Genomic DNA, 11380 nt, shown 5'->3' with positions numbered 1-11380 from the left:
CTTGGGCAAACTTTGCGCCCCGCCCCTGCTTAAAGGCGCCGCGCTCCCGCCCGCGGCCCGGAGCTGGGGGGCGGGTAGTCACTTAAAAAAAAAAATAAAATTATTATTTATTTATTATTTATTTATTTATTCTTGCCGCGCACAGGGATGTGGTTTTTCCCTCAGGAGCCTGTGCCGGCTGCCCCTGCCCTCCCATCTGCCCGGGTCTCCCTGCCAGGGAGCCGGAGGCGCTGATGGAAGGAAAGTCCCAGGATTTCACCAGGAAAAGGAGCATCTCCGGCCTCAAAAGTCGGGATAGAAAGCTCCCTGCAGGCCTGAGGTCACCTTACTCTGCTTACTGCCCGGTCTGGGGCCTTTAGGGAGGTTGGGCTGTGAGTTAATATCCCCATGATCCAGCTGGAGATTGGAGTGACTGCCAAGGGCAGCAGCTGCACATGGAGGCCCCAGTTCTTAAAATTCCTCTTGCTGAACCCAAACATCTGTGTGAGTGCCGAACATGGGTGCCCGAAGCACAAGGGGCGCCGCCTCCATGTGCCCATGCCAACTTCCTGGCGCCCAAATCCCCTTCTGTTCCAGACAGCAGTGATCAGGACTTACTTAAAGTCAAGCCTTCCCTGGGCCATAGGAAGGAATTTTCTGTTGAATTAACCCCAAACCTGCCCCTACACAGATGTGTAGTCTGGGCAAAGGAGTAAAACAGGAGCTGCAGCCTCTGCATGCTCAGAGCACACAAACCCCTCGCCTGCCAGACTGGTCTTGCCCTCAACAYTGCAATTACCCTTCATTTCACTACAGCCATTTTACTCTCTCATATGAAGAAATTACTGCTGGCCTTTTGCCCCGTTGATGCAATTTTAGGCAAAACTGACCTGTGTGTTTGCACCGGGAATAAACATGCAGCTGCAGTGCTCCGCACTTCTGAGAGGTGGCTGGCTTAGTCTGGCCACGTGCACCTCTCTGCTGCTGGATTTACTGCATTTTCTGTAATACTGTATTTCCTCTGTGCTTTCAAATAGATGCTTTCTCTTTTCCAGGCCAGCATTGTACAGTGATTATCACTATGCTGCAGTGATACGAGCTTACGCTACTCTGTGCAGATTCAGGCAGCATTTTGAGAGAGTATTGAAGGTAAATGTTCTCATAATTACTCATTTATTACCTTTTAGCTATTTCCAGCCGTTTTGTCAACACATTTGTTCACAAATCCTAAGTATAAAATGATTACCAATAGGCAACCAGGATATTGAAAATCATTGCCTGTATTCAAAAGAAACGCCACGTAGCAATATTTTTATTTATAAAGAATAAGCTCCTCCAGTGAATTGGCTTTTAACTTTAAGAATTAGATTTCTGTGCTCATAAGAAATACTCATATTATTTTTAAGATGTGTGTGACACTCATTGAACACCAATAAAATATCTCACTGTGTCAACACAGYTGAAGTAATGCAGACATTACAAAGTGAGGACACAGTCAGCACTCTGTTACTTCAGTAGGAATCTCACTAATTTCAGCACTAGCACCCAAAAGCTGGGAAGCTCACACTATTATGAGCTTAAAAATGCTGCTTCTACCTATTTGTACCGCAGCTACGGTAGCGAGATCTTCACTAAAGATCTCCAATTTGAAAACTGAATGTGTTTAATCTTTTATTGTTTTTGAAATACAATATACCCAAGCCCAATATARCCCAAGACTTTGAAAAGTTTTGGCACGTTCCTCTCTCTTTTGGGTGACAGCAATACACTACATGTAAACACTACRTAAGCAGTGTGTGTCTCTTTAGGCGTATCCAAAAACTTAAAGAATTAAGCTTTTTTGCTAAGGGAAGGCTGTTAGCTTYGTATCTGACCTCTGAGTGTAGAAGAAGCATCTTGCCCTAGGGTTATCATGAAAACACAAGGATGAAACAGTGTGAGTACTAGAGGCTGGAAGAGAGGAAGGAGAGGGAGGAAGTTGCAGAACTGCTGCTTCATCTTTGGGCCTATTTATGTCAAAGTGATAGTGAAACTATGGTGTAAGTGGAGGTACCTTCACCTTTGCTATTATTCACCAAAACACTTTCAGTAACTCTGGAATATGTCTGCATTTAGGACTTAACGGCACATTATGCTGATCTCCTATTGCTATAAATAAAGGCAGAACTTGACATTATAGTTAGATCCCATTTTGCAGATTTCCAAATCTGAAAAAAAAAAAAAAAAGATGCTTGAACAGCTGGTTGTGTGAGGAAGAGGGAATAAAGATCAATTTTAGTCATGTGGAAATATAATGAGGAATAATGAGGATATAATAAGGAAAGAAATATTTCCATGGCTTGAACATAGAATTATATATAGTAAGGTTTTAAAGGAGAAGAAAAAACATAAAACTAYGCAACAGCAAGTAGTAGCTACCCATAATTTCTTTGGGGGCAGATTTGTTGCTAATGAAAATAAGTGCTAATTGCAGCAACTAATTCCAGGCAAAATGCCAGCAGAGGCTGTGCAAGCTTCCTTAGAGCTGGCCAGTTTGCATGCCTGCTGTACAGGATATGGGCCTCTTGAAATTCTTCTTGCCAAACTTCCAGTACTACTAAGTTGCAGACAAAAAGTATAGTACGTAATGGAAAAAAAAAAAAAGCCCTATTTTATCTTTTGAGAAACAAGGTCTGCACATGCTTTCAGAGGACGAAATCTTAACRTCGGTAATCTTTGAATTTGGAAATCAGAATTAATGTTCATCTGCAACCTAAATGCAACCATGTAATTTTGACAGCTTGAACCAAAYGTCTCATTTACAGCTTCTCTACATCTTTGTTAAGTGCTATAAATTACCATACCTGGTCAAGACTCTACTGTTTAAATAGTTGCAAAACTTACACTGAGTGTCTAAAATAAAGTATCTGAATTAGAAGATGCGTAGGAGTCTAATCACTGTCTTAATTTTTAATGAAATCTATTTTTGTTAATGAAAAATAATTGAGGATTTTTTTTTCAAGTGAAAAAGCTGAATTTGTAAGACAGAAAAGTGCATAGGCTGCAGTCTGTTTTCACTGCTGTAATTGAATCACATATGAGTATTAATTAAGTCTAATGCAGAATGCAYGTGTCCTGCAAGAGCAGCTAGAACTGAGGCATGCAGAGCTCCCACATTCCTGGCTGTGTCCTTCTGCTAGCCCGATATGTTGCAGGATGGTGTGTGAAAATGCACAGTTTCAGAAGTAAAAATGGACAAACTATTTTTTTGTTGGACAAAAGGTGCAAATAGTTCCAAAAGGCTACTCAGTGTTCCCATAAACTTTGGAGAAGTTGAAAAGACAAAACCAGCAGGTGACTCAAAGCAAATGCATATATTTTAAAGTGTTTGTTTTTTACAGAGAATTGTATAGCAGATGTTTCTGCCCATAGAGGTTTTAGAAGGCCACATTTTGTTCTTGGAGTACATACTCAGAATGAAGGATACTACCATCTGATCTAGCCTACCACAACAGTCTCAGAAATGATAAACCTGGAATCGCAGACTTCAAAGGTTGAGATACATTAGAGTGGGATGGAGTCAGTCTCCATCTCATCGACTGAAACTGATCACTGTTCAGCAGAAAATGTCATGCCCAAGGGACAAGGCAGAATAAACATGGGAATTTGGCAGCCCTGGGTTCTGAGAAAGGATTCTTCAAGTATATCTTATATTTTGCATSCCTGAAACTGGACAAGAACCCCTTATACCCTCTCTTTCAGGGCAGTTACTCTCTCATTAGACAACTAAATCAAACACTTGCSTGCTTCATTAGTATTCTCAGACCTTGCTCTATATATTTCCTTTTGTGGAAACCGTAGAAAATAAAGGTTCTGCACCTAGACATATAGGTTTTTACAACTTGACAAAATATTTTGGTCAAAATATAGCCTAGCCTTCTTGGACATGGGCACTTTAGTATTTATACTTAGGAAAGCCCAAGTCTTTTTCACTTTTTATAGGAATCCCTGGGGAGAAAGCATTATTTACTCTCCTATCCAGATTTTTAAAATCTTGATGCCATAATAAAAAAAAAAAAGATGATACAGAAATAAAAGTACAACATACAGTAAAATATAAAACATTAAGACATCGAAAAGTGTCTTAATTCACAAGTATCCTGTGTTGGTATAGTTATGAGAATGAATCTTAAGCACTTAAAAGTCAATAGAAGTATCTTTCTGCAAAGTAATTTGATCAGATTTCAAAAGCACTTCCCAGTTTTTGACCCTTTTGGTAGCTCCAAATTCATATACATGTGACCTGTTTTTCAAAGATTCATATAAATAACAKCTTTTGTTGCTTTCAGGTATGCACCTTATCTATCTATCTATCTATATATATATATATATTCCATTGTCACTATCCTACTCTCATTTATGCTAAAAGTATTTTTGAAAAAAAAAGACAGAATTTGCTCTACAAAAATTTATATTCTAAAACTAAGTCTATATTTTTCTTATTTTCCCAATGGATAATACATATACTTAGCCATGAGAATGATGCATTCTATAAAAGCACAGCATACAGACACTTCTCAGCACATCAAGGATATACATATGGAGATTTTCAAATACATTTTCAGTGAGAAATGCATATCATGCTGGGACATTTCTCCATTTACAGCAGATTTACCTGCAATTACACAGCTGCATAGAAAAACTACCTTAGCAAATAAACATGAAATGACCTGCAGCTTTTGGTATTTATTTAGCCAACAGTGATTTTTCATGAAGGGAACATCCTGCTCTGTTCATAGAATTTTATGAAAATTAATTTGCAACCTTGAGGGGCTTGCATGCATGTGCATGAATACGGAGACACTCATACAGTTCAGAGATGCTCACTAGGTAGGTTACTACCTGACCAAAGTAACTTTCAATACAGACAGATGTCTCCTTGTCTCACTGCCATCCTCCAATTGACATCTTCTATCCTCATGTATTTTGAAACTGAGTGTGGAAAGCACCTTCAATGTTATCAATGAATTTGGTATTTAGTAGCTAATCACACACTTCACAAAGGTGTATATTATACAAATGATAAATTTTACTTAAGAAAGTAGATCAGAAAATTGTTTATTCATCAGATATTTGAATTACAAGCATTGTTTTCTTTTCCCCCTTTTGCAGTATAACTGTAACTATTCTTTCACTAAAACTTATTCAATGTTTATCATCCTGTACATCAGCTCTGTAAGGAGGCTGCAGTAGAACGAGGTTCCTGTTTACTATAGACCTTTTTACATTGCCCAGTTGATTCAGAGTAACATTTTAAATCCATCTAGTAAAATACTTAYAGCTGCTGAAGTTCTGTTTTATATTACACCATTTCTGAAGACTAAGCAATCATAATGTGACCAAGATTTTGAATCAAAGCATTGATTCAGATGGTTAAGAAACAATGTCTGCTTTGTAATCCAAATCTCATCACTTCATGAGCAGCAGTATTCCACACATTCATAGTAGGATCCACGTAGTTTAGACAGCCACAGTCTGCCTCRGGGCAAAAATACCACATTTATAATAGCTGAATAGCTTTTTGTTGAATGAAAAGGTTCTGTCTGTTTGAGGACATAATCAGCTGTTTGTCACCCACTCTCCTCACTTTCAGCTGGCACTGAATCAATTTCCAATTCAGAAACAATTTTAGCTTTTAGKTATAGGTTATGAGTTTTAGTGGCAGCTCTCTGTATCTAAGATACGAAGATCCTTTTCTTGGGTCTGAACAAAATGATTCTTCTGAGACACCTGAAAGAAGTAAAGTGCAGTTTGAAACTAATGCTCTCTTCAGTACACTGATACTCCTGAGATAAAATAAGCCAAAAATACCATCAGAGTTTATCAGGAGCCAGAATAAGGCTAACTGCAACAGCTGCTCCTGTAGGACTTTTTCTGTTTCCAATTTTATTCCAATAGGTATTACTGTTTTCCTATTTTGCTTGCTCCAACTTAGGCAGTGCCTTCTAGGATCAAGGTTTAGGTGAATGAGAGCACATTCTGTTCATGCTACCTGTATTTTTGTTTTCCTTAAGTAAATTCAGGGTGTGAGAGACTGCTGTACATACCTTTTCCTGAGCCATCTACATCTGTGCAGGACATTCCTGAGATTCTCTTTCGAGTGGAAACCAGAAAGGAGTATGTTGATCTTATGAGGAGGAAATTTGGCTTTTTAATTCCTGATAAAGCTTCCTTCTTGGGGAACATCTGCTCTTCCTCTTTCCTTCCCTCCCCCACGGGCACCACATCACAAGCATATGCTTGATTCAGTTGCTCCCACARTATCACGTAGGAAACCTGTGGCCAGTTACTCACTTTGTCCTTTTGGGGATAATTACTACGATTTCTCCTGAAAAATAAAATACTTTGTCTCTAGCTAACTGGATTATTGGAAGACTGTTATGAATAATCATTGCGGTATTACCTCTGAATTAAGAAACTGTAGTTTATACGMGTTAGTTTTCACCTAAGATTTAGTAGCTTTACAATACCCTATTCTCTCTTATTTTAATATTTTGTCTCTGCATACTGCCAGTTTTCCACTGAGATTATTTGCAATGTGTTCTCTCTGTTGCGTTCAGCGACATTTAGCTGCAATGTGGTACGTACCATTTAAACCTTATGTAGGTTTTAAGCACACATAAGCTTTAAACATATGGTTTTACAGATCCTRTTTGCCTTTGATGATTAATTTCCATCTATCTGTTCAGAAGGGCTTTTCTGCAGGCTTCACTCAAAATAACACATTTTCTGTCTTCCTCATATTATACCTGAGGTGCTCCTATTAGGAACAAGCACCCAAAGAAACAGAACTGTTTTGATAGGTTATTATTATTATTATTACTATTTTATTTGTTTGTTTCAGTGTTTTTCAGTGTTTCAAGAATCAGGACTCAGAATTGGTAAGTGATTTAGCTGACAGTAGTTGAGTGCTGTGCACTAAGACTTGCTTCTCCACAGGCTGCTGTGTTTTGTGTGTCAAGGACTCACCTTTGCCCACTAYAGTTCTCACCATTAATGAATTATGCTAGTTCCATGTTGGAAAAAAGCATATAGTGTGCTGGCTTGTCCAAGAATCTTAGTAAGGCTTATGAGCCTCAGAGAGTGAAAAGGTGATACTGAGAATAGACGGGACAAAAGGATATTGTCTAGCCTCAACCTGCCTTCTTAATGAACAAGAAATGACAGATTCAGGTATCTGAATGTTCATGGAGCCTGTCTCAAAGGTCCATGGTAATCTGAGGTTGAAGTCATGTGTTGGATAGGGCTAATGACAAGAGGTWGCTTCCTATCAGCAGGGGACCTTAACTGGAGTGTGGGGCCAACCTCTCCTGTTTGCTCCAGACAGGCCAGTGACTAACCCAGCTCAATGGTTGTGATGGGCGCACTGTGCACCGGCGAGTGGTACCTCCTGCAGGGAACTAGGGCCATTTAAGGCACTCTGAATCTACACAAAATGGAATGGCATAAGATTGATTAGTAACCCTCCATAATATTGTCTGATTACGGAGAGTTCTTCTAAAATCAGTGTTAAATACTTAACTGATGACTGTGTTRTCATCTGTTTATTCAAGGGCTAAGCTACAGCTGTTCATTCTGAAATTCAGTATGCTGACAGATTCTGTATTGCTGTAATCAAATATCACCTTTGTTAGGAACTTGAAAGCAATGTTTAAGTAAAACTTTGAAATTTTAGACTTGTTTGTGTTTCTTACATCCCCAATGATTTTCTCTCTTTTGCATAGGGAGTTTTGCAAAGAGGAGGTAATGGGCAAATAATGGAGTTTGTTAATGACACAAATTATGCAAGACATTCAAGTCTACTGAAAAGAATTAAAAATACTCAATAATTCAATCATCAGTAAAATGGCAAGGAAAATTCATTGCTGATAAATGCAGAGTAAATATTCTGTTCCTCTGAGTGCTATTTATACATGTACACAATGATGTAAAGCACAAAGATGAGTTTTAAATAAGCCATTAACAGAGATGTATGAAAGGGTCAGCCAGCAGACATCTGAAAGGCAAAATAAATGTATGAATTATTAAAAAAATAGTTACATGGCTCTTTAAATTAATCTCATGAATATAGATTGATTATCCTGTCTCAAAACAGGTGTAGCTTAGACAGAAAATGAGAAGCAACAAAGGTGTCAAGCTGCTTCTCTCTAGGAGAGAAAAATACAGTATAGATAAGTAGAAGGTTCAGAAAAACTATTCATTGTTTCATATAAAAAAAAAAAAAGAAGTCAGAGCATCTAATGGAATTCTTAAGCAGAAGACTTGAAAAAGAGGAAGTATTTTGTTATGCAACATAATTAAATCACAGAATTCTCTGGCACAGGATGTTGTGCATGCCAAAACTCTGAATGGTTCAAAAGTAATTAGAAAAGTCTGGCACAAGCCATTAAGCACAAGAATGCAGATACAAACTCTGGCTTCTGGAAGTCTCTAAGCCACAGATTGCCCAAAGCTAGGAGGAAATTCCAGGGCAGCATCGTTCCAGACGTGTCCTGTTCTGTTCGCTTCCCCCACTTATCTGCTACCAGCTGCTGTGGGAAACAGGACGCAGAGCTGGATCTGAGCAAAAGCAGTACCTGGATCTCACCCCATCCAGATGCTCTGACACTCCTGTTAGGGTTTGCCATGAGGGTTATCTAGGCCCTTGCTCTGGGAGCAGGAAAGCTCCTCCAGAAGTTCCTTCCTTGGGTCACTTACAGTGCGGAAGTGGTAACCAACAGGGACTAGGGAAAGTCAGAAGACCAGGACTCAAGGCTCAGAGACAGGAAACCTCAATTGCTGCAGATCCTGAAGCACAAAAGAAGTGAAACTATTTACTAGTATTCATTTTCTCCCTGTTTTATCTCCTGAAGTTCAGCTGGCCTCACTTCCCCACTTCAGATGCCTTATCCAGAAAGCAGTAGATGTCACTGACTGTTGATAGCTTTATTTAAAGATGAATTATAAATGTAAAGCATATGGGGTAGCAATGTCAGGTACATATATGACAATAATCCAAATGCACTGCTAGGAAACTGTTACAGTTCTCAATATTAATGGTTCTTAAGTTATACTCCACAACAGAACGCAAATGTGGAATAGAAAAAGAGCTGAAGAACAAAAATTACATTTTGCCCCGTTCCTGAGGTATACCTGAGACTCTAAAYCACTGACTCTAAACCAGTCATTCTTTCATATTGAAAAGTTAAAAATCTTTAGCGCTCCAGACTTTTAGAATGAGAGATATTTTATTATTCTTTTCATACTCCAAAATAACATTTCCTATCATACAAAGTTATTGTCAGGAACAAAGAACTCTGCAACCGGGACATAAAATGGCCTAAAGAAGAGAGCAYTACTGAGAAAAGTCTGTAACTCACCATGAATATTTTACCTTTTTAAAAAACAAACAGTGCACTACCAGATATAATGGTAGTGGTCTAATTTTTCACATATGACTTAAAAGTGAATATGATAATCCACCAAAAGACATGAGCAATGGCCACAATTTCCTTGCCCATGTCTTTAGACCATGTCAGAATCAATAAACCAGAGCATTCTAGTTGCAAAATGTACCTATTTGAGCTAAAATATTTTTAAAGCCCAGTCAGAGGGCAAGGAGGGTTGAGGCAGAAACACACAGCACTACCAGGAGTTTCTGTCTTTGCCTTGGCCAGGCACAGACTACTAGCRTGACTCCAAGTACTTTCTTCTGAAATTATTTGTGTTTAGTGCCCAAGTTAAGAGGCATATGATGGGACATTATGGATTACAGTGGAAAGTGCAGTTGGGTTTTTGGAGTGGCTTTGTGGTATCTCCCCAGTGCAGTTGGAGCAGAGGCACAAAACTGGATACCACATCCTACAGGAGACCACAGGAATCGGATAGTCAGAAGAGTAAGGTTTTGATGATCATTATTATTCTGACTTTTCTTTCCATACCTCTATAAAAAGAGTCAAGAAGCAGATAAATCTGATTTTCTTGCCATTCAAGTCTATAGAGAACATAAAAAAACAACCTTCAGTGCAAAGGCTTCCTAACCTGAACCGATTCTACATGCTGTAACCATCCTGCCATCTCGGTACTGAAAGAAGTGCTCTTTCTTACAATGTGAAAACGGAGCACAGGAAGCAGGTGTGATTTAGCAGATGCAGAATGTCCACTTGTTGACAGATTTTTTACTTTCTGTTATGTTAATGCAGTTTTGTTGACCCATGTTTTAATATATTTACTGAGATAAATGTTTTAAAGAAGAAAAGGAAATATTTTGTTATAGTTAAAATTTTAACTTAAGATTTTCAAGATTTTTTTCTCCTTCCTGCATGCTTCTCATGTCCTCTGCCTTAAAAACAGTCTATCTGATTATTATATTTTATATGGTTTGGCTTTGTATTTTTTACGGGATTACATTCAGTCCTTTTTTTTTTWWAAATAAATCTCAACCCTCAGATCTATAATTTATAAATATAGATCTTATAAATAAGATCTATAATCTTATTTAATGTACCTTTACTACTTGTTTCCATGCGATGCACATAATTTCTAGCCATCAACTCAACATTTCTCCTGGCATCAAACTGTTTATTTCAAGCTACAACATTTTTAATAGCTGATGTATTTTTGTTTCTAACTTACAGAAAAATAGGATTTCCTTTCAAATGAGATATACAATAAATTTTACACTGCATACTTATGGTCTTTGCTTAATTTCTGTGAAAACTGATTTCCCTGTATATTTTGTAACCGGCAAGTAGAAAGCAGGGTAACAGAAAGTCTCTTATTTCTGCATGCACATTTTTCTCAAACRGATACATATCTTGCATCAGCTAGAACTTGCAGTGTATTTAAAATTTCTGTTCCTCACCAGAGTTAGTATATATTGCATGAATATTAGTGATGCCAGGGAGCACAAGTTAGCAGCACTTTCCAAGGCTGAGACACAAGGTTGGGTGTCTCAGGGCCTGCCAGTTCTCCACCCCTCCTACATGGGCTGCACRTAGGCCTGCAGAACCAGCTTCCCATGGCTCGAGGCCCTGCAGGAATGGCTAAGCAGACACATGGYAAAGATTCTTACTGAATGAAGCAGCAGAGGAGAGTCAGCTTCTGGTGATGGTATATTAGGGACTTCCAGGCCAGCATAATGATTTGCACTCATCACGGCTAAGTGCTACCCTGAGCACAATATGTCCAAAGTAGACAAGTAACAAGTCATATTTTCAATACTGTAAATTGATCTGACTCAGGACAGTGGCATCTCAGTGGAAAAAGGAGCATCACAGCACAGCTGGCCAAGCCCATGTTTTTTTTTTTCCTGGGAAATTCAATGTACTACACAATTCGATATCCACACTAGTATTTTTGACCGATTAAGTGCTTTCCCATT

The 11380-nt window shown here is 38.6% G+C and overlaps 1 protein-coding gene across 2 annotated transcripts in view; it reads right to left on the bottom strand.

Annotated features, from left to right (window-relative positions):
- The window catches only part of OXR1 (oxidation resistance 1), a 187959-nt gene that overhangs the window by 58976 nt on the left and 117603 nt on the right, over positions 1-11380 (bottom strand). The window lies entirely within an intron of this gene.

This window comes from Nothoprocta perdicaria, unplaced genomic scaffold (genome assembly GCF_003342845.1).
Source record: "Nothoprocta perdicaria isolate Ctin4 unplaced genomic scaffold, notPer1 scaffold_77, whole genome shotgun sequence".
NCBI lineage: Eukaryota > Metazoa > Chordata > Aves > Tinamiformes > Tinamidae > Nothoprocta > Nothoprocta perdicaria.
This window is presented reverse-complemented; position numbering and strand designations above follow the sequence as displayed.